At 40.1% G+C, this 23,633-nt stretch overlaps 1 protein-coding gene across 2 annotated transcripts in view; it reads left to right on the plus strand.

Annotated features, from left to right (window-relative positions):
• Positions 1-23,633, plus strand: part of RALB (RAS like proto-oncogene B) — a 49,413-nt gene that overhangs the window by 10,563 nt on the left and 15,217 nt on the right. The window contains exon 2 of one of the 2 annotated variants that reach the window (XM_064661336.1): positions 10,288-10,384. The gene's annotated coding sequence lies outside the window, so the exon portion shown is untranslated. Of the gene's footprint in view, positions 1-10,287; positions 10,385-11,696; positions 11,855-23,633 lie in introns of those variants that run through there. The other variant, XM_064661335.1, reaches the window with a different exon arrangement.

Below are 23,633 nucleotides of genomic sequence, written 5' to 3' on the forward strand. Positions count from 1 at the left end.
GAAGTTAGAATTAATATTGGTCAGTAAGAATAAAAACTGCTCAAATTCTTCTGCTGGAGCACAAAGCATGCTTCTGAGGGAGCTAACAGTGCACATGGACCAAAATACAAGGAAATAGCTCTGTGGTGTGGATCTAAAATAGGATCAGGAGTAGTAGCCACAAGTGTGGGGCCTTCTAATGTATTATAGCTCTGTCTGCTGCTCAGCACTTCCTAATCTGGGCTAGCACGTTTTCACACTTCTTCCAGCAGCAGCTCAAGAATCTCTCCATGATTGAAACCTGGGAAAGAACAAGCCTGGTTGTTTAAAATTTGCTAGGTGAAGAAGGAATGTGCATCAAAAAAAGCTGACAGATGTTTTATTGGTCATCTTTACAGGTTGATCTTCCTGTCAATTATGGCTTTTCACAGAATGAAGTCTCTGACAGAGACAGGCGAGCATGGTCTTCTATTAGCCTTCTGGAAAAGCCCAAAAAGCCTCATCTTTTCCATAGCCAAAAGAAATATATATTTAGCTTGAGGGAGATGGAAACCGTCTTTTTTAAAAAGATAAATTCTACAACTTCTTTCATTGTTGATTTGTGACCTTGAGATCTCTAAAATTGTGCAGTATCCTCCTTTATGACAGCTGCATTTATAACAACTAATGTGGTCAGGGGGCAGCCCCTTTACTAAAAGCTTTTAGAAGGGAGGAGATAAAAGTTGCTGGTGAAATTGATGCTGCAGGTGCAACCTGCAGTACAACCGAAGACAAAGCATGGTAATCACACCTTGTTTTTACACTTGCAGCTTTTGGGAACTGACAGGAAAGGTTACTTTTGCTTTATACCTATTTCTGAGAAGCAAGACCTGATAATTTTCAGGTGGTTCACCTGTGTCATGAAACAGCTGTGTCAACAACCTTCAGTTAAACTACATGTCAGAAGGAATGTGTGTGTGGAGTCACTCCATGAGAACTGCTTTAAACCAAGCTGGAAAACTCTGGGGCTGAGACAGTGTGTTTCCCACAACTGTTGAGTAGATCTCATTTTTTTTAACTAGAATAGACTCGTGTGTCCAAGGTCTCTTAAGGCCCTCTTCTAATGCAGATAATCAATTCGTCTAACACAGGTAAAAGTCCTAGCTGAACCCTTTATTTCTGTTTGCAAAATAGTCCCCCATCAGAAGTTTTAATTTTTTATTTTTTTTTTTTGCATACTGCACTCTTTACGTGATTCTACTTTTTAACTGCCTTGTTTGCATGACAAGAACTAAGAAACAAAAATTCCATAAGATACATAGACCCTTAATGATGGAAAAGCTGGCTATGGCCTAGTGAAACTGAAAATGTTTGTAAAATCACAGCTCTCTCTGGGCAAGGAATTATAAGAGTTGTAAAGATGAACTTGTTTTTAGTAAACTATAAAAGATGAGCCCTGAAGTTTAAGGGCAGAGTTTAATGAGCAGAGTACTGCTTCAACTCTTTCTGCCATGATTCAGACTGTGTTTAGAAATGGCAGCTTAGACCTGTCTCCATTAGTATCATACAACAAAGTAAGGAAGTGCAAATCAGCTAAGTGGCAAAGGAACTGAGTTTTACCATCCTTTCCGGAATTGAAAATTTCCCAAATTATCCCCAGAAAACCCTTGGAGAGGTGTAAGAAAAACCACAAGGAAACTTTCTGAGCTGAGAAGTCAAAGAAGACCAGCTGATCCAAACAAAGGATTCTTTACATGCTAAAAAGAGAGATTCAGCAGGTGGTCACATTGCTAAGGCTCTGTGAAAAGAAACGGAAAAGGCATTAAGCTGAGTCCAGCATGGACGTGACATGACTGTTGCATTTTGCATTTGACATAATGGATATCTCCAGCTACAGTGGGCAAATCCATAGCATTCTTGCTTTCCAAAGAGCATGGAGGACTGCTCTTTTTTGGAAAGATGTGGCAGCTGCCACAAGATTATAATAATATCTCAGTCTTGCTCTATATGAAGACCTTTTCTAAATTTACAAGGAAAGAACTTGTTAGGTTAAAACATTTGTCAAGAAAAGATAAATTGTGAAACATTTAGGATCTTCCATTTACTTTGCCCAATTCCCAGCTATATATCTGCCTTTTAGCTGTCTTGCATCCTAAATTAATTCTTGCTAGTAAGTGGAAGAGCTAAGATCACAAACATCATCTACCACTCTCTTAAGACCTTTGGCAAAAGGACTGGGGAGACTTTGGGGAAAGTAGCATCTTAAGTTGTTCCAGTGATCTAACCCTGTCAGATTCTGCCAGATCTGACCCTCCTCTGAATGTAATCTATGCAAGCCAACAAGTTCAGTGGGAAACTTATAGGAAATGACTTAAGAAGAGAGTATCTTGTAAATACTGCTCTTCCCCTTAAATTGAAAGAGGGAAGAAAGGAGAGAGTAGCAGCCTTTCCTTTCAAATCAGAGGAAGAAGATTGATCCTTTGTATGCAATGTCTTAGGGAATACATCTTGTGTGTAGTAAACTAGACATCAGTACCTTCTCTTCTGAGGTAATCTGAGCCCATATCTAGTAGGACAGTGCCCCAGATAATAAGCCAAAGACTATACTATGCTGGTCAAGGGGTGTACTTAAATCTAGTTGAAGCTGGGAAAACTATTTTTGCATGAAATACTGTTCTCTAAACCAGAGATGGTATAAGCAAGAGCAATCTATCTTAGATAAGGGTTACAGCACACAATGAATGGTCCCTGCTCTCATTAAGATGTCACAATTTATATTGACTATGCTGGTGGCATCTGTGCCTTTGCAATTTAGCTTTTCTAGCTTCCATGGGCGGGCTTACATTGTCTGCTTGCCATTGTCCATCTATTTCTATGAACCAGGATTGTTTATGGGACACTATAAATCAACAATGCTAGTTTTTAACCTCAAAAATCTCGAAAATGAATTAACTTACAGTGACACACATTAGAGTTTAACCTTGAGATTTGCAGACCAAAGTCTTCTATTGATCTGCAGAAGGGAAAAACATGGTCTGCAGAAACCAGTTCTCAAAAAGAGTTTACTTCCTTATTCTTTTCAGATGAAATAATGATGATCACAATGCTTCAGTATGAAGTTAATTTTTACACTATACAAGCTGTCCTGAGACCAAAAATGAATTTGGCATTTGCCAGGAAACACCTCACTATATAGCTACTCAGATTTCTAAACTGATGCTGAAAGTTTTCAGAATAATCTCCCTAACTAATCAGTTTTCATCCCTTCTCTAATTCCAGTAGTATAATTGTTACTCTCCAAAGCTAAGAGCAAAGAGCAGATAATCAAGTGACACTGAAAACAGCATGAAAAACATCACCATAAAATCCAGTGCTCACAAACAGCAATGTCTCAGATGGTGCTGCTTAAAATCAGACCACTAGTGTAAGGGCTAATTCTATGTTTTCTGTTTTGAAAGATTCCACAATAATTTTGATGCATTGTGTACTGCTTCCAGGAAAAATATGATTATAGGCCACCTCTCCATTATGTGACCATTTCTGTAGTGATTAAATCTGTATCAATTGACATTTAGCCTTTTGCAGATGTTTTCACAGACAGGAATTGGTATGGAAGAAAAAAAAGTAGGGGGAAAGCAGTACTTGTACATCTTATGACCTAGTTGTAATTCCATTTAAAATGTTAGAGAACTATTGCATTGAAAAAGGAAAGCCTAAAAAAATGACAAGGGTTATAAGGGGACTAAATGCAGTTATGTGAGCCAGATCAAACCAATTCATTTTCTGCTACTCAAAGTCTGATCAGGAAAAATAGGCTAGAGGTTTGTTGTTGCCCTTCAAGAAATCCAGCTTGAAGATGAAATTCATGCCTGAATGCAGACAAGCAATTTGGAAAAGTCAGAGTTTGATTTATTGTTCTCTGAAAGGTTGTGTAAAGCTTCTTACTAAAGATCTCAAAGTTACACAAAGGTGGTTTGTATGATTAAGGGCAATGATAGTTCTCAAGAACTCTTAGAAGATACAGACATAAGCTTGCTCTCATTTATGAAAATGTCAAAACAAGTAAACGAGATTTGAGAAACCCAAGATACGACACAGTTCAATAAACTGTAGTTGATAAAAAAATGTTGAAAAAAGCCATTCTTTGGCCATTCTGCTCTGGGACAGAAAATCTGTAACACAACTTGCAAGGTCTTAAAGCATGCCCCTGCAATGAAAGGGAAAAGACAAACTAAATTAGAGCAAATGTTCACTGCTTCCCAGCAAACAACATCTAGGCTGCGAACACTAGATGAATTTAGGATTTCAGTTATTTATTTTGAGGAGATTAGTCTCGGTAGAAGGGTAGGTGGATTTGCTTGTGAGTACATAATGCCGTTCTCTTGTGCTGTAAATCAATGTAGCTCCAATGAAATTTGGGGAAAAGCAGAATTTCTGACTCTTAAACACTATTTTAGTTATGTATAATCACAAGAGCTTCAACTGTTAAATTAAAAATATGTATGTACCGACATATATATGCCTCTCTCTCGCCTCAAAGGTTCCTTTCTGGTTATATTTCACCTTTGCTTGTTCACATTACCCACAGTATCAGAAGTCTCAACTCAGAGCTTCCTGGCTCTTGGTAATTACTTCAGTCTTCACTTTACTGCAGCGTTTCTGTTTTATTTTTATGGTATTCCAGCAATACATCACAATGAAATAACAAAACTTGGAGATTGAAGAGGAGCTTGGCTGTGGGCTTGAAGTGTCTGATGGAGTTCTGGATTTATATTTTGGCCAAGGTACATTACTTTTGCAGATTCAGGACCCCACAAACCAGTGCAGCTGCTCCCAAGCTTTTTCTAAGGAATAGGTTTACTGTAAATTGCATCAGAAGATAAAAGGTGGTGGGGTTTTATTTGTTTACAGTTTATTTAAGAATGAGTTAACAGGTTGAATATTGATGAAACATACTAATATATTGAATACTAAATTGCTACTAATGACATAATTAGCTTCTAGCAAATAGTCTTTTCTAAAAATCTCTGACTCTTCTGACAGATCCTAAGTATGTGTTACTGTTCACTGAAAAGATAAAAAACAACGCAAAAGCCAGAATGTTACGGGATACAAATCAATTTTACTTTGAAATTACTTTCCTTAATCCTGTAATATAAAGCATATTGTACTCTTATTGATTTAACACAGAAAAAAAGGAAAGGCTCTTTGTAGACTGTATCAGGTTATCAACCACGAGTAACATCTTTTCCAGAGAAGAATGCTGTGTGAACTAACACACGAGCACTCAGCTCAGAAGTGAAAATTTTCTCTAAAGCAGCAGTATTATCCCATGACTGCATTAAGTGCTTAACAAGCTCTGTAATTGAGAATAACATAATGTCATAACAATGTCATAACAATTACATTAACAGATTCATAGACACAAACTTCCTCATAAACTTCAGTGGTGCAATAAGTTCCTACAGGTTTCCTACAATACCCACTTGATCCACTTTTTTGAGGCTTTCACCTCTGCATTGAAATACAGCAACTAATGAACAATGAAGTGTTATGTGGTATAAGTTTAGGGAGTAGTATCTGTAGCAAAGCACAGCTGAAGAGGAATTTTAGTAGACAAAATTTGTAGCCGTTTGTTCCACCTTCAAACCCAGTTCCTACAAAACTTCCAGAAGAGATTTTCCATTCAAGTTCACATCCAGACCTTCTTTAATTTAACATTTGCCAGCATGATAGTGCAGAATTATGCTGTAATTGCAAGAAAAGTCTATGTTTTTGAGCCACCAAGTCATATCAGAATTTATTCTAAAAAGTGTGGCATTCATGAATAAGTAAAATACTATCATAGCAAAAACTGTATTACAAAATTCAGTTACCAAGACCCTGTCCTAATCTGTGAGGTGCTTGAGAAAAAAAAAATCTATTTCTATTTAAATGGTGAAGGGGCATCAAAACTCCCAAATCACAGCAAAAGATGCTGTGATTAAATATGGAAAAGAGAAAACTGCATTCATAACAATGGAGATAAGAGACTAAATATGAAGAGCTTTCATGGCCTCAGAATATGTTTGCATAAAAATGCTCTGGTTAAATTTGCAGGAGGACACTTTAATCTCATTCTAAGTTACATCAACTTAATTAGAGATTGTGGACAGAAGTAGGTACTTAAAAATGATATAATTTTAATTCAGAAATCTTCTTTCTGAAGTGTTGTTCCCACCCTTCTAGAATGCTGGTTGCTATAAAAGCCAGTAATTTTCACTATTAATTTAATATATTTGTCAATAATTTAATCTAAAAAATTTGATTAAAAAATAAGGGGCCAAGATCTGTTAGCATGAACTTTTTTAAAGCATGCTCAAATCACCCTCTGTTCTACAGGGTAGGACTGTTCAACACAGGGAGGTAAATCCTCAATAATGTTAGCTGCTTGTTATTCTGGAAAAATCCCCTGCCTTATCTATTTCTGTAATAATTCATGTTTTTACCAAACTGCCTTCAGTGTGGTCTGTAAGACACTAAAGCATGCTTTCTACCCTACATATAACTGGCAAAGCTTTACTTAATGTATCTGCTTCAGCAGCACACTTCAGGAAACATGGGCCAGCTGGAGGGGGACCAAAGAAGAAAGAGAGTGACTGGAAATTAGGAAACATCACCTACAAAAAACAACTGCAAAAACAGGTGTTATTTGAAGGAGAAAAAGATTTCTGAGGAGTGAAAAAAATAAGAATTTTTTAATATTTAGCATATTGTTGTAAAAAATGGAAAAAAATCTGATTGCTATGTCCAGCATGCAAATAACAAATATGCTGAAACTGCAGGAAGTGACATTTAATGTAAATGTTGTTGTTTTTTTCCTTATGATAAAGTAACTCAGTATTTTAAACAAACTGCTATAATGATACCACAACCTTAACTGTGTTAAAAAAATTACATGCCAAAAATATATATTTATAACTGACCTTGCCTTTGGGCCATGGAATGAGACAACTTGACCTCTTATGGCTCTCTGTTGACCTTTTATTTTCTTTTGATTCTTGGCTATGAAGTTATTTACAATAAACTTAACTCCTTCTGTAAAGGCTCCAAGATCAGGCCCTAAATCTGTCATGGTGTTGATAGTAATGACGATCAGAAGTGTAACACTTGTAAGACTGGAATGTGAAATCCCTTACCTCACAAAATGTCAGTGAGAATCCCTTTAAGAATGACCCTGTGATATGATCCTGACAAATCCCAGCTGTATCTGAAATGGAAAGGTTATTTGACAGTGAACTTTATTTTAGTGTGGTGACTTCCGGCTGTCTGTAACAAAAATAAATTGAATGATATAGTCAAAACACCATAATCTCCTACAAGGCCAAAACCAGAGTCATATTTCATTTACTATCACTTGTTTCAGATATAATTTAGTTTATTGCTTTATGGTTCTTGAATGCTGAAATTCATAAATCATGATAAGGTCAGCTGCATTCTCTTAGGTATACAAATAATCTGTAAAATGTAGTTCTTGTTAGACTATCCATGACCAAAGAGAAAATCACCTTTGACTAAATTATTTTTATTTTAGAACAAACTCTGTTTGAGTGTACATTGTGTACATGTACCTCTTCTTACAAGTTATCTAAGCCTAGATTAACTCTGGCAGCTGAACTCTGCACATACAAAAAATTATGTATTTTGAGAACAAGAAGGACATCACAGCATTCTAGATAGCACAATAGGGTTGGTTTTTTTCTGTGTTCCTCAGTCTTTCTTCTGTTTTCCCAAGCTTTTTTCTGTTCTCCTCAGTCTTACACTAGCATTCATTTTGATTGAAAAAATAGTTTTAAAAGTAGGATAAAAAAATTACAGTCACTTTGGACTGAATAAATGAATAAAAACTTATGGATCTGGTTACCTCCACTGAACCATTGCTTTGTGCTGCCCAGGTGTTTTAAGGAACTGGTCATGTGTAACTAAGAACTGCTTCAGACAGGGGCAAAATCTTCCTGCTGCTTTAGCCTGTTCTTATATTACTGGCACAACCTCAGTGCAGGAGATGAAGCAGGACCACTTCTTTTTCCAGTGCCCCCTGATTTCTTTGTGGTTATTACTGGCCACAGTTCCTTGCAAACTGAGACTGGGGTAAAAGCTGTGAATCAGGTACCTGTCGTGCCATAGTCCCTCGACAGCATTCTGATGGCAGAATTCTCTGCCTCTTATTTCTCTTATTTCTAGAGATTCCGAATTACATCACTAAATCAGCAAAGACTGACGTCCTAGGTAGCACTGATTCCCTTGCAATTCAAGAACCTCCCTCCAGTTTCCTCATCACTGTATATACCTTTCTTTTTACCTGAGACTACTATTACCTGCTCCCTGCAGGAGAGGGGAGACTCCTTCTGTCCATCATTTGCAGCCTGCTAGGCCTTTATAGTTCCTCAAATAAATTTTTCCTGAACGGGCTCCTTACACTGTTCTTCTTGTAGTCACTTGTGTGAAAAAAAAGAAAGAACCAAACAAAAACAGGCCAGAGATGCTGAAACACTGTCAAAGAAGAACTGTGTGTGCAAAAATGATGGGAATAGGGCTATGTGTCTGGGGTTTACATCTTTCCCATCACCAGTTTCTGGAACTGATTTTGGCTAACTCTTGTTCCAGCTAACCATCTTTCTAGAATACATTTCTACTTATAACATAGAACTGCTCAGAAGGGAAGTATGAGTCCTAATCTTTGCAAAGAAATAATATTTACTGTTCAGTCTTCCCACCACACTTACTGTTGTTTATGACTCTGGCAGTGACACACAGTGCCCTGTTACATTCTTAGTGGGCTAGAAACTAAATATATGCATGAAAAATACCATTCCTATCTCTAGGAATTTGCAGTTTAAAACATGTTATGGCAAGATAAAGCAAGAGCTGTAGACAAATTTTTCCATCTCTACTGAAATTTTACTTGTTTAGAAAGTGAATGTTTATTGTCTGCAAACTACATAGAATAAAATAAATGCAATACAAATGACAATGAAAAGGAATTTTCTCTCCTAAATTGTTCTATAGAATTTTTCTTCCTTAAGTACTGAAGCAAAAAATATATCTGTAACCATGGAGATTATGCCAGGCAACATGCATAATAATTCAAAGTGTGGCATCACACAAATGTTCTTTGTCATGAGTGGATTACTACAAAGAAGTAGGTTTCCCCTAAACAATTTTCAGAAGCAGGATAGATGTGGTTCATTTCTCAACCCTCTTTTTTGCAAGGGGGAAAGGGAAGTGTCAGCACTGTGGCAAGTGCAGCAGCATAGTATTGTGTTCAGTTTGAAAAGACCCAGCTTCCCAGGTTCCTGGGAGTTTTGAGTCAGGGATATGATTTGCTGAAAATATTTATCTCCTGTGAATAGTCACATCAAAGCAATGAATCCCACCACATTGCCCACATGGCATAAAAGATGTCCATGGCGACGTATAGTTAAGGATAAATAGCAAACAGTTCTAATTAATTTTTGTTTGGTTTGGTTTTAGGACTACATACAAATGTACAAAATCTGTATTAAAACCATTTATGTTTAATCCTAGAAATACCAAGATTTGGCTAATTTAAGTGTTAGCTATAAAACAGCATTCCTTCACATTTGGCAATATTTCTTTCTCTGCTTATTCCTTCTCTGAATGGATGGCATCAAATAGCAAAGAGCTCTCAGTCTGCCAGTTTCTAATGCAGGATGAATATTGATGTGGTTCTTAGTCTGATACAATCTATAAGTCAGAGGGAAAAAAATTGCTGCAATCAGGACCTTTCATAATTCATTAATTTCATAATTTCACTTTTCCACCTAAGGGGTTAACTAAAATCTGGTGGTTTGCAGTTGTTTGAGTTAGGAGGAGAAACTGATGATGATGCAAGGATGATGTAAACCCTGTTAACTTACAAACAATGTAGAAAATGCGGTTTCCTTCAAGACAGGAGAAATTCAGAAGATACGTCCCTTTTATGCAGTCCTGAACTCCTCAGTTGTTTCTCAGAGCCACACACCTACTTTTTTTTTTCTGTCTCCGTAACTCCTTTTTTCCAGTTCCTGGCAATTCCTGGCATTTTTTGCCAACCATGAAATTATAGATTACAGTAAATGTCTTTCCAATTCCTCCTCCACCTTATTTTGCTTTGGCAATAGGCTGCTGTTTCACCTATCACTTTTATAAAGTTGGACTTTTTTTTTTTTTGCATTTATTTTAAGTGACAGACCTTTTTTATGCTCTCCAACTTGAAAATGCAATTTTACCCAGCCACCAATGGATAGAGGTTGAATGTAATTAATTCTTTCCCTTTCTTTTCTCTAGGAGGCTACAAAGAGGTCCAGTGTGAAAGCAGGAGTTAACACTGTTACTTAACACATTACTTTTGTCCCAGAGGAGCTGACCCCCCCAGACATCAGTGGTAATCATCATTTCCATCATTGCCTAAGATGGGTGTTATCATGCAAAGCATGTTTTTTAGAAGGAATAATTTTACCCAACATATTCATTCTTAAATTCACTGTGTGGAATTCAAATACGTCAACATTTATATCTAGAAAAATTAATGGAATTAAAGCAACATGGAAGGTATATTTTACTTCGTAACTTGCCAGACAGTGGTGCCTGGCCATGTGATTAGCAGCACTAGGATTGGCCAGAGAGATTTTGGATTTGGGAACTGATAAAGATTTGTAAAATAATCACAGTAAATACAGCAATAGCCATTATTTTTCTTTACCTGAGCAGTGAAAACTGCTCTGTGCTGCACACATGTGACAATATTGCAGCACAATGATTTAATAAAACACTTAGCACTCCCAACCCTTATGAGGCAAATCAGGGACACTTCCATTCCTTTCCCTTCTGACTTCAGATTTAATTTCTGTATCCCTTGGTAGAATTTGCTCTACAATGTATGGTGCATTTAAGACAGAGCCCTTCCTAACTTCTTTTCTTTCCCCTGTACTAGGTACTGATGGGGCTACACCTCAAATCCTGTGTCCAGTTCTTGGCTCCTCAATTCTGGAAGGACATTGAGGTGCTGGACCATGTCCAGAGAAGGGAACAGAGCTGGTGAAGGGTCTGAAGCACAAGTCTTATGAGGAGTGACTGAAGGAGCTGGGGTTATTTATCCTGGAGAGGAGGAGGCTCAGGCTTATCACCCTCTACAATCACCTGAAAATAAGGCTGTAGGCGGGGATCAATCTCTTTTCCCAGGCAACCAGCAACGGGACGAGAGCTGCACCGTGAAAGGTTTAGGTTCAACATTAGCAGGAATTTCTTCACAGAAAGGCGTGATTAGACATTGGAATGGGCTGCCCAGGGAGGTAGTGGAGTCACTATCCCTGGAGGTGTTTAAGGAACGGGTGGACGTGGTGCTTGGTGACATGGTCTTGTTGACATGGCGGTGTTTGGTCACAGGTTGGACTTGATGATCTCAGAGGTCTTTTCCAAAATGACTGATTCTGTGATTTTGTGTTTCCTTTGGGTCAAACCGAGCCAAACAGGGCTCAGGGAGAACAGACAAAGGTAGCAGTGGAGTAGGGAGACCCTTCCCACTGCTCTCGGCTGCTCCTTAGGCAAGACAGGCCCCTGACAGCCCTCACGGGGCTCAGCCCCGCCCCCTCCCCGCGCCCTCCCCCGGCCCCGCCCCGCCGCGCTACCCGGAGCCGATTGGTCCGGGCAGCGTCACGTGACGGCGGGGCGGGCGGGCGCGCGCTCGCGGGGAACCGGGCCCGGTGGGAGCGGCGCCGGCGAGGGCGGAAGTGCGCGGCGAGGGCGCGCGGGCGGCTGCGGTGCCCCCTCAATGAGAGCCGGGGGGCGGCGGCAGCACCGGGCACAGCCGGGCCGAGGGGCACAACCGGGCCGCGAGCCGCGCCGGAGCCCCCAGGTGAGAGCGAGGGGCAACCCCGGGATCCCCCCGTACCAACCCCGGGATTGTGGGAGGGGGCTCGGCTGTCCCGGCCCCGCGCCCCCGGTGAGGGGAGGCGGGAGCCGCCAGGTTCTGGCGCTGCCCGGGGATGGGCTGAGCGCTCTTGTGTCCGCGCTCTGCGGAGGGCGAGGGGAGGTGTCACCGGGGGTGCGGGGCAGCCTCTCCTTGCGGGGGGCGAGGGGAGCCCGCGGGTTCTGCCCCGGGACGCGGCCCCTGAGCCGCGGGGGAGCCCTAGGGTGCGGGCGGGGGAAGCGACGGTGACGGCCGGGCCTGCGCGGGGCCGCAGTGGGAGGCGGGAGGCCCCGCTCCTGCGGCTCCCGGTGCCGCCGGGCTGAGGTGGAGCCGGGGGACGGCGGTGACTCGTATCTACAAGTGGGACTGGGGGCGGAGAGGGCGAGGAGGAGCCGGCCTTGAGCCCCATCTCCTCGGGCGGGTTCCTCCCGTGCAGGCTGCCCTGCCTTCCCTGGGCTGCCCGAGGATAAGTGATAACGTTTTGTCTGTGCGAGATAAACAGAGGGGGTTTGGGTGCTGTCGGTCTCAGCCGAACCAGAAGTTCCTGAAGGATCTTGTTTTATCTGGGCAGGTTCTCTCTGTGCCGGTCTTTATCCTCCTTGCAGCCTTACGGGTGTAGATCTTGTAGGAAGGGAAGGGTGGTGCCTGAGTGTGACCTTACCTGGAGAAGGGCAGGGACAGAGGTGAGACAAAGCAGCCCAGTCATGCTTCCTGAACAGCTGGGGGAGGCCTAACCAGGTCGTCTTGCTGGAGCCCTGTTGAATCGATTCTGATCTAAGAACAGGAGACTTAGTCTTGACTACCCCTGGGTATTTTCATAGTGGAAGGGAACAAGGAGACTATACCTGCACTAGGATCAGCCTTGCATTTTTCAAAGCTGTAGCCTGCAGTCTAGGGAGCTTTTTTTTTTTTAATTTTTAACTGTCCAAACGTTACTTCTGTAGTTCTGAGATTCTGGTTTCTCTTGTGAGGGACAAAGAAGTGCCTGTCTATTCAAGGACATCCTCAGAGGTGTGATTTTCAGGAAAAGCTGTCTTTTTTTAGATGCCTTAAACACCTTCCTCCCAATTGACGTTAAAGTGACAGTAGGAACTAACAACGGGGAACTAGACTTGTGGTTCTTGGAAGTGATTTGCTTGAAGGCTGAAAATAATTTTATTACAGATCCTTGTGGGGAAGGGATTCCCTTCCAACTCAGAACATTCAGTGATTCTGCAATTTAATAGCAACAGCTCAATTTTACTTGACAATAACATCCTTACACTTATTCACATATAGCAGACTTTTTAGAATAATTTTACCTACTGCTTCAATCACTTCTGTACACTAAACTTAGGTTTTTGCTTACTATGAGATTATATCAACTTACCATGGTGACACTTTTTGCATTTATTTCCTGTATTAAATACTCCATTTGAGAAATAGAAAAGTCTTCAGAGTGCTCCTGTAAATCAGTTTCCTATATTAGACTTTTAGTAGTAAATTGTTTTACACCTCTTTTGGAGTAGGCCAACTTGATTCTGTTTTGCATGCCTGGAGAAAAGTGAAGCTGACCTATTTTCACTGGTATTATGTATATGCTGCAGAGGAATTTCTAGTTTGAAGATTTAGCTGGAATGCTTTGCAAAAACTCTTTAACTGAAAGCTTAATTTGACCAGACAATATCCTTTCTTGGCCCTCCTTTAAAACTCTCAAACTTGTCTCTAATTGTCAGTGCAATGGTACTGGAAATCTGGGTAGAAGAGCAGTTGAGACATTTTGATGAAATCAAGTCAGTGATGACGGGACCCTGCCTAGACAACTTGGATGTGTACACTGAAATCTTGGATGGTTTACAGTTCCTGTGATCTAATGCCTCTTTCAGGCTCTAAGTTCTTTCAGCAGCAGCTTAATTGATTGAGCCCTACTGTTATTTGACCAAATGCTGGATAAAATGGCTTGCTTCTCTGGGAAGTGTTGGTGTCCAAACTTCATAAGGAACAAAACTGTCCTGTGAACAGAGCAGAAGTGGCCATGTGGTACAGCAGAACAAGCCCTAGGATCATGATTTGGGAATCTGGTTCGTAGTTTGTTCTTGTCCTGTTGCTTTGTAAACTCTGTTCCCTTTCCATGTAGCGGATAATTGCACTTTATAATTTCTTATTGACTAAATTCAAACTCTATGTGACTGATTAAGTGAATTGCTTTCCATTACACAATGAATTCATGTGAATTAATAGCCTCTCTTAGCTGGGGTACTGAAGGAGCCTGTTTCTCATGGCAGCTGTGCAGGCAGTGGGCACTCATGGGAATGCAAGTGCATAGTGGTATCAAGACAAACAGTGCCTAAGGTCAGTAGGTGTCTTGTGCCTGTAGCAAAGAGCTTGGGATGGGAGTAGTGATCTCTGGGGTTTGAGTGAAAGGCAGTGGCTGGGGAGGCCACTGAAGAATATAAACGTAGGTGCTTGCTGCTTTTCATTCCCTGTGTGCCTGACTTCAAGTAACTTTTGCCTGATTGACTTACTAGTGCTGATCCTAATTATCAGCCAGGTTAGATAGCAGCTGTATTCTCAAACTCATTCTGTCTTGCCTTGGAAGTGCTGATAAAAACCTGCAGTTCTTTAGATTTTTTTCCTCTCTTCACCTATCTTCCACCCCCATGTCTCTGCTAACAGTTCTCACCCCTGTCAAACAGTGTGATAAGGTTCCATTGCTTGTTACCTGCTATTGTGTGAAGCAGCAAAGTTAGCAAACAATCTTGTCTGTTTTGTTCTCCTAGTGGTACTAATCAATTTTGTGGCATTTGTTCTATGATACAGTTGCTGCCTGTCCCTTGACGAGGCTAAAGAACAGATATTTTAAATGTCCTTGTTGATATCTGCTAAAGAGCAGTCATTTTATTGGTAGCTCTTTTAGCCCAATAAACAAGACTAAGCAACTTTCCTCAGTGTCTGCCCCAGAAATATCAAGTCGTCTTGTCATTTAAGCAAGATGAGTGTGTATAACTCATGCTTTATCTCTTCATGTTCTTCCAAATACTGCTTTAATAGTAATATTAGAGGATCTGTTTTGTCTCTTGTGCTTGAGATGTGCAAATGCGTTTTTCAAGACCTGTCAAAATGAAAGTCATGAAGTCATGTAATGTGAGAATGTTATTTAGGCTGATGTGTAAGTAGCTACTTGGATCTTTATGGTGACAAAGTGCTTGCGTAGAACAGTCACCTTGAACTGTTTTCTATGGGACCCTGAGCCCATAGCCCTCCTTGCTGAAGTGGTTGACGAAGGAATAATGGTTGATTACAGGACCATGAGTCTTAAGGGAAGTGCAGTCTTGACTAGGAATCTGTGCAGGATCACAAGTCAAAAACTGAAAGAATTTGTTCTAGGATTATAAGCATTTGTTAAAGTCTTAATCCTGTCAGCTGTTACTTTGTGAATTAGTGTTGCTGTCAGTTGAAGTGATTAGTGTGAAATATTTCAGGTCACTAATAATGCAATGAAACTGGAGTTTTTAATATGTTCCTCTTAAATTTGGAATGTGTCAAAACTAATCCAAAGTCAAAGCATAGAACTGGAAAGCTGAGAGCATGCTGAGTTAAGCAGGTGCTGTGATATCCCTGGTTTCTAGCTCTTTCTGTATATATCTTTACCTGTAGTGAAAAAGATTATTCTTCAGAAGAATACTGAAGACCCAGACTTAAGCCCCCATTTTGGGCATGGTAGATGGACATGGTAAAGAATGTTTCCAACTTAGATTTAATATTGGTGGTTTTGGGTTTGTTTTTTTTTTCAAGGTAGTGGCTTGAATCACAGGTTTAACAAAGAAAACAATCCCACTTTACAGGCTTTTATAGAGTACTGCATTAAAGGATTGTACTCAAAACATGGTGAAGCACTTTAAAAGATTATTTGTAGGAGCTACCTGAACTCTGGACTCCATGTTGCAGAACACCAAAGTGGCTTTTTTTTAAAGTAGATGTTTTATAAGGTTAGTGCTCAGGAGGGCACTGCCTTGGGCACCACTCTAAAGCAGACATTTAGCAAGTGAAGTTGTTTTAGATCAAGTTGCTTGCCAATTGCCTCAGCTTTCCAGAAAAGAGGTGGTTTTGCTAACTAGGGAAGCTGATCCCTGCTTAGAATGAGCCAGTCCTAAAGTACATAGTGATCTGTGATAGAGCCTTTCCACTAAACTACTGCTGTGGTAAGAAACTCCTCTCCATGATGGTGCTTTTCTGCTATGTAGTGTTCATGGCTTACTGTGAGATTTCATTTTGCGTAGGTAAGGAATTCTCATTACTTTACTCACCAAGAAGTCTCACTGACTGACTTTTATGGCAGCTTTCTGCTTTTATCTACCATGTCATAAAATAGACTAGCCAAGCAATTTAAGGAAATGGTTTTTCAAAAGTCGGGAATGTGTGCTTGAAACTGGTGCTATTTTTCTTTCTACTTTATCATGTTTCAAAGCACAGTCTAGGAATCAATTTCATATTTTAAACAATTCTGCAAACATTAGGAATTTTAAGTTTGTCTTATAATGCAAACTAAATTCAAAGTAGGCTTTATGGGTTGAATCTGTTCTGAAGTTATAATGGAAGGAAACTAATTAAAATTACTAGACAAGTTGACTGGTGGTGACACTGTACATCTTTATCTTCATTTAGCTTGTAAAACAGGGATCAAGCAGTGCTCTTGTCCAACTCCTTTCCTTAATATTCACAACTGTCTTCTATTAGTAGCTATCATATAGTATAATTATATAACAGGGGTCATAGCAGAGTAATGACCCTGGTTATACTCTTGTAAATAAGTATTAGTTAAGGTTTCTAATTATGTGTTAGTCATCATGGACTGGCTGTAAGTCTTGTAGCTCTGCTGTACTACTTGTGCAAGTTGGCAAATAGGCCTTCCACTTCCAAAGACTCCTCAGAGATAAGATTTGTAGCAATGCATTGCTGGGGCACAGACTTGACTTATGGAGTTGCTGAAGCTGGAAGACACTTCTGGAGACAATCTAGTCTAGTCCTCCTGGTGACTGTGCTACTCGTGACCCATAAAGTGGCTCATTATCATCTGTAGGTAGAGCTTTGTGCACTCCAGCTTTTCTCAGGGGAAGGGCAACTCTCCTGCCTTGCCTTGTTGGCTGTTCTGTCCTAGAGAGCCTGTAGCCATCCACAGCAGCACTCCAACTGTGAGAGCTATCTCAGCTCATCTCTGTGATCCCAGGGAGGTTATAACCCCAGCATCTCCCACCTGATCCCTGTGCTGCATGCATTAGTGTACAGAAGCACCCTGTTGTGCCGATTTCCTAGCAGGGGCACGAGAGCTTATGTGATGAGCTGGCTGTGTATCAGAATAGTAGATTTTTTTTTTCTGGTAATGCATGCTGTGGAGAGAGGAAATGTCTCCAAGAGCACACAAGGATAAATGCATATCTTATATTCTGCATTGGTTCTGTATTTTCATGTGACCTGTCGCTTGTTAGGTCATAAAGGGAAGTGTCCTGAAATAAGTGTGTTCTAATTCTCTGTGTTGAAGTGGTTCTTAGTTAACACTCTGCCACCCAAAACTTGTTCAGAGTTATGAACAAGCATGTTATATTGTGCCACTCTTCATTCTGTAGCACTCTGGAGGCTCTGGTTGGAGATCATGTTTGGCTGTAAATATTTTTATAGTGGTAGGCAAAGGCTTTGTGAGGAAGACCAAGGATAACACTTCTCCCATAAGGGAAGCTCTCCACAGCTTTTTAGTTTTATTAACTTTGAATAGCTGTACTGAAATAGGATGTGACCTCTGCACTGGTGTAATAATACAGTTCCCATTTGAAGATAGAAATACTGCTTTTGGTTTTGTTATAAAGTACATGACTGCAGTAGTCTGGAAAACTACATGTCTGTTTGTTATTGGAAACATCTGCTCTCGGTCCAGTACAAAGGTATCTTCTTGTATATGCAGAATCCTTTTGTATGGTATTCACTCTGCCTGATTGGGTAAACTAAAGTGAAGAAACCTGATTAAAGGTGACAACACAACAGCTGAATTATGGATAACTAATAATTATCTGAGGTACTAAATGACACTGTTGTTGCTTTGTGTGCTGGAAATGCATTGACTGAAAGATGGGAGAAAGGTTGGCACTTGTGTTAAGTCACCTGATTGAGGGAGCTGAGTGTATATATCACGGTATATATCTGTGAACCCCTCAGTTAAGTGCTTAAAATAGTGGAAGTACTTTCAGAGGCTACAGGAAGATGATTCCCCAGTGCCCCTGGGGAGGTGGGACTCTGTAGTTAAGAGGAAACTCAGGGTAGAGGGTTACTACTTGCCTATCTGCATCAAATGTGAGCTCAACAGTGGCTTACATTTTCCAAATAGAGATATGAACATGATACATTACCTGACTTCAGTTTAGGAGCAAGGAATGTAATTGTATGGGCAGTTGCTTCTGCTGGTATTACTTATACCAAACTAAATGGTGCTTAGACTTGTGATTTATCCCAAGCATCTGGTTCACCAGGAAAACCGAAGGCAAGCGTGATCTAGTGAGATACATCCTCTGGGGGAGCAAATGGTGGCAGATTGTGGCCTGTCTGCAGTGTTTGGTGCTATATTTCCAAGATCTGACTGGATCTGCCAGACCCATGGTTGGGGAGGGAATTTGACTGGGTAACATTCATGACAGCTCCTGCAACTCTGTAGCATTCTTCTGGCTGAATTGGCCTTTTTGGAATTTGCTAAATCAATGTTAGTGGCAACTTCTTTGTGGGTTATATAGTTGCAGGTTTTTCACTGAAGTAACTGAAACCATGTTGTAACCTGGTACTGAAGTAAGATTTTCATCTAGGTTATTTTGAACTCTGATGTGCCACCTAAGACACTGATTGTAAAATGAGATATTTGATTTGTCTGTTGTATTTGTTATGCTCCTGGAGATCCAATTAAAAGTCGGTATTAGTTTAACATCTGAAGCATCTCTTAGTGTGTGCTGTGTATCAAAGGTGAATGTGCTTCTGCATGGATGAGCTTTCAAAGGAAGCATAGTTGAAGTACACTTTGCAATTCAGTGGGAGTGAGGCTGTTGAAGAAGTCTGTTGTCTAAGTGTCACTTTTCTGGTATGAGCCTAGTTGACTAGTGTGAACAATGGTGTCATAATTCACCCTAAGTATTTAGGCAACTAGTCTGTTAACTCCACAGTGACAAACTCTTAGCATAGTAATACTGGTTAATGGTATTAACTCAGTCTTTGTGCTTGTAGAAGATTTCTATCAGGTTTCCTAGCAAGTTCTTGCTGGGATTAGAGCAATGTGATAGATTCTTTTCTTCAATAGTCTGTCTGCAATATGTCTTCTGGGTGTTAATATTAGACCTGGAGGCTTCCTGAAAGTACTTGGAGAGGTCTGGCTGGATATCTCCCTACAGAAGAATTGTTTTTAGCTGTAATGGCACTACTGTCATATGACTTCCACTTCAGATAACACTATCTTGCTGAAATAAAGAGTATATTCTGCTTGGTGCTACGTACAATCTGCTAGTTGCTCTGTGCTGAATAATATGGAAAATGGGATGGTGATTTCCTTTTTTTTTTGCCCCATGAAGCTCTGTGTACCTGATGATTCTGTGTGCTGTCTGTGCAACAGTGAGGCAATTCTAATAACTTTGTGTTGCCTACGTGCAAGGATAATGTCTCGATACAATTGATACCTGGCATTTAAGAGCATTAGCTTTTATCATGACATTGCAACCTTATTTACTTATAGATATATGTGATTTTTATTTTTTTTTTGGTGGGGGGAGTGCTCCAGTGCCTTAAAAGCACAGTTTAAGGCAAGTCGTTTTTCTTCATCACTTAGCTACTGATCAGAAACAAGTCACTTTCACTCTAAGGGAATTCTAAAAATAAAAACAAAACAAAACAAAAAAACCCCAAAAAAACCCTGAAAATACCCCAAATGAAACAAACTCAGATATTTAAGTTCCTTAGGAACAGGGATATGTATGCACTTGCTTATATTTCACTTCAGCTAAGATCTGAGTTCAGTTTTAAAGGGTTGCCCTTAAGTCTTGTTCTTGTGATGCTCAGACTAACCAGACTGAATCTTTCCTGTGACTAAATCTTTGAAGGTTGTAACCTTGCTACAGACTTGGACAGGATTTAATTCCAGCTTTCCTTAGACATCAAGATTATTCTTAGCAAGGTTATTGGCTTGAGGTTACTGCTAATGTGTAAAGTGTTGTCTATTTGTAATGAGTGATCTGGAATGGTCCTGTACTGAATGATGCAAGAGGGCATATATTTAAGAATTTTATCTAGTAAGTAAATGTAAGTAAAATACTGTCAGATTTGCTTTCCGAGCTGTAATGATCCATCTCTGAAAACTCAGAATTCTGAGCTGGGCGATGCTTGGCAAGGATCAAGGGGGAGGTGGGAGATGTGCTGAGTATATACAGGTATTTTGTACTTAAAATAGATCACTGTTGTGTGACCAGATCTGAAGACAGCCTTGAAAGGTGAGGTTGTCCAAGTCCAGCTATAACCTGTTGCAAAGTAGAGTGTGCTAGACTTCTGTAGGTTAGTAGGATAATGATCACTTTAAGTAGCAATGTACCTGGGAATCTCCCGTTCTTCATGTTCTACATAGCTGTAGGTGTCAAATAAATAACTTTGTATAGTAAGTCCACTCTTCTAAAGATCACTTGATCTTATTAAGCAAATTAAATTTAAGTGGAGAGCTGAAGATGGCTTTGCATGCAGATGTGTAGAATAGTGAAAAGTAAGATATGGTGTGGAGGCCAGGATCACTAGTAGGTAATCTGAATTGGCTGGCATTCAGTGGCTTGGTGTCTGCTATTGATAGTGTTGGGATATTTTAGTGTGATTTCTGGGTCCTCTTCGTGCATGCAGAGAGGACTTCCAATCACAACTATATTAGAAATACTGCTTTTATACTGCCTAGGATGTGTTCCAGATGACCAAGTCTTTGGGACTCTCCTTCACTACAAGTTCATCTCACAGTCTGCAGTCTTTCTTATTATGGAAACTAATACTCCAGTCTGGTTAATTTGATGACATAATTCTGAATTAAAACGGTTCCTCAATCTCTGCTTATCCTTTTGCCAGTCTTGTAGGGGATGGAGAATAATCTTGATCTGGCTTCAGGTTCTGGTTTAACCTTAAAATGCTGTAACATAGTGAACTTACTAGTCTTGCTTCTTGTGTCTGTTAAATAGCAGTGTAGTAGTTGCTCCTAGAGTGTAGCTGTGACAGCCAGTGTCTTTAAATGTACACAGAATTCTGGGAGGTTTAGGTGGGATTAGTAACTAATAATAATTGTTTGAAACTAGTGTAATCTAACTTTCAGCTACATTGTGAATTGTAACTTTCAGTGTATAAAGTAAATGTATTATTCTATGGGTTTTTTCCTGTGTATGGCTGCTGCCACTTTGAACAAGGATCTAACCTATATAAAGCATATGTGTACAGAGTAAAGTAGTTCCTTGCCTTAAATTCTTACTTTTTCTCCTGATATTATAAAGTATTATGTTTTCAAAATCCATTTTGAGCTTCCTGTCCAGCGCCCTTAGCTTTGCAACTGCAAGTCTACTTGTAGATCTTAGGTAGAGAAAATGCCTAGTTACCAAAAGCAAATCTCAGGCTTGGGTTTCACTCCAGTGCTCAGCCTGGGCACTGCAGTAGGTGATGGCTGCACCAGCACCCTTTTTAAGGAGTGTAATGAGAACAGGATCAGGGAACCGCCCCATTTCTGCAGCAATATAAGTAACCTTTTGGCTGCTGTAGTTCCATCTTCTTTGGCCTCAGCTGTAGAAACTGTTTTATTTCCTTCGTATCACCACTGAGGCAACCTGGCCTTGCAGATATGACTGGCAGGCCCAGTCAGCTGTGCTCTCCTGCAGGAGGAGATGGGCCTGAACAGCCAGGGGCAAGGGAGAGGGAACTGAGGGAGAGGGGATGATGAGAGCAGCATTGGGTGATGTAAATGGGGACCGTGAAACTGCTGTCCCAATGTGCTCTGCAAGATATCTCAAGCTGAATGAATTCCTTGATCTAATTAAACATGGCCCAGAAAAATCTAAAACCTCAACTGAGAAGGTAGAAGCACCCAGCAGTAAGTGGGGAAGGATACAAGGATATCCCAAGCAGGAATTTCTACCAAGCACATGATGGTCTTTGTTTCGCTTGAAAACCAGTAACTGGATATATGCCAAGAGATAAGATACTAGCACAGCAAAAGAGAACAGAGTAGCATTTTTAATTTTTCAGCTTGCATATCCTAAAATTTTCAGTTGTGTTAAATATGCCACTTAATCTCAATTTTTTTTTTTTTAGTTGAATTACCAGTTGGAGCATTTACAGTCCATTGAAAGCTGATGAAATTTCAGTACTCCAGTATTTTCTGGATAACCTCAGAACAACAACTGAGGAGCTCTCACAGTTCATAGCTCAGTGAGATTGTTAATTAGTTTTGTGATTCAGGGAATTTCTGTGACTGCATTCTTTTGGGCATGTCACAGAACCAAACACTTCAAAGTCTCTAATTTGTATTCTGATAAATGAGGATCACTAAAATACTGTTGCAAAACCTTGTTCTTTCTGTGCTTGCTTTTGATGACATCATATTTAAGTCTTTATAATAGGTTGAATACCCAGATTTTCCTTTAAAAGTAGTTATCTGAAGGGTTTAACAAAGCTTCTCTGTCAAGCTATTGGGCTAAGGGTTTCTAGAATCCTGGTTTAAAATCCAAAGAATGGCTGCTTTCAGTGGCAGGATAGCAATGAAAAGAAATGTCCAAAGATATCAGCTGCACAGCAAGAGAACAAGGGCTGATCTCAGCAATTTTGAGATTAGAGCTTTATTTCAGTTTTAAATCTCAAACTGAATAGAAGAACTGGAAGCAATTCCAATTAAAGCCTTTGGAAGGGTCTAGAATTTTTTTTATTTATTTAGTAACAGAATATTTATTTGAAAACACATAGCCTTAGTGAAGCTTCTCATGTTTTTTTCCTATGTATTTGCATGGGCTGTTGCAGAATGGGCTCCTTTCTTGTGAAGTGACAAGTGCTTTTTCCTTTAAGTGATGTATAACTGTGGAGTCTTAATGCACGTGAAGCAAAAAGGGATGTAAAAGCGTGGTCTGTTTTGAAATCTGTGGAGTTATTCAGTTATAGCCTTTGAGTCTTGGTGTTAGGTAAACCAGTCCTGTTTGTAAACTGTGTTCTGAGCAGTTTAACTGTTTATGTTGAGGAGAGGGTGGAGAAAAAGCAGTTTGAAAGGAGTTTATTAAGATGTTTATAAACAATTGCCTTGAAGTGCTCAGTTTCGAGGGACCAGCCAAGAATGACACAACATTGTGCGGGGGGGCCTTAGTTAACCTGGAGAAGTCATGATCTAAACAGATAAGACAAGGGAAGGCTGAAATAATTGCTGAGCTTAGGGTTAGGTATCTTACATTGGAGATGGCATGGTTTGATTAGTCCTGTGGCCAAGAACAGACCTTCAGAAGTCTAAATCAAAACAGCTGATTAGTAACTCCTGTGGTTTGATTTGTAGATCCTGGTCTGCTTCATGTGGGCAGCCTCTGGCTGGTGTAATCTTCCTTTCTTGGCCTGAAGAGCATCTTTCACTAGCATCACAAAGCTCCTATTGTGCATAGGGCTTTGTGTTACCTATTATAAAATAAATGTAGAGTTATCATGTCAATAGCTTAATCCTTATCTTCTAAAACAG

The sequence above is a fragment of the Pseudopipra pipra genome, chromosome 7, assembly GCF_036250125.1.
Source record: "Pseudopipra pipra isolate bDixPip1 chromosome 7, bDixPip1.hap1, whole genome shotgun sequence".
Taxonomy (NCBI): Eukaryota; Metazoa; Chordata; class Aves; order Passeriformes; family Pipridae; genus Pseudopipra; species Pseudopipra pipra.